A 397-nucleotide genomic window follows, 5' to 3' on the forward strand; every position below is an offset into this window, starting at 1 on the left:
TGAGACTACAGGCATCTGCCACAAAGCCCGGCAAGAATACCTTTTGTTAATGTAAGACTTGCTACACATTTATTTGTTAAAGGAATTTAACACAGTAGGAGTTACTATTGGGGAAAGGGATTAAGATAGTAGGATAAAGGGGGGAATTCATTTTTCACTTTGTATTTTTATGTACCACTTTTAAAACAGCATATATCCTACACTTCAATAGTTTTTATGCCAAGTGTTATTTATGTTGGATGCTTTTCTTCTAAATACTTGGTTTATAAAAAGAAAACCAGAAATCAGTGGAATGGATAGATGCTTTTGTAAATTAAAAAGTGAGGAAAATCCCCAGGATTAAGCTACAAGTCAACATGTAAATTAATTTCTTCCATATTTCTTTTTTTTTTTTTTT

Source organism: Otolemur garnettii, unplaced genomic scaffold (assembly GCF_000181295.1).
Source record: "Otolemur garnettii isolate 467f Iridium unplaced genomic scaffold, OtoGar3 scaffold00024, whole genome shotgun sequence".
Lineage (NCBI taxonomy): Eukaryota > Metazoa > Chordata > Mammalia > Primates > Galagidae > Otolemur > Otolemur garnettii.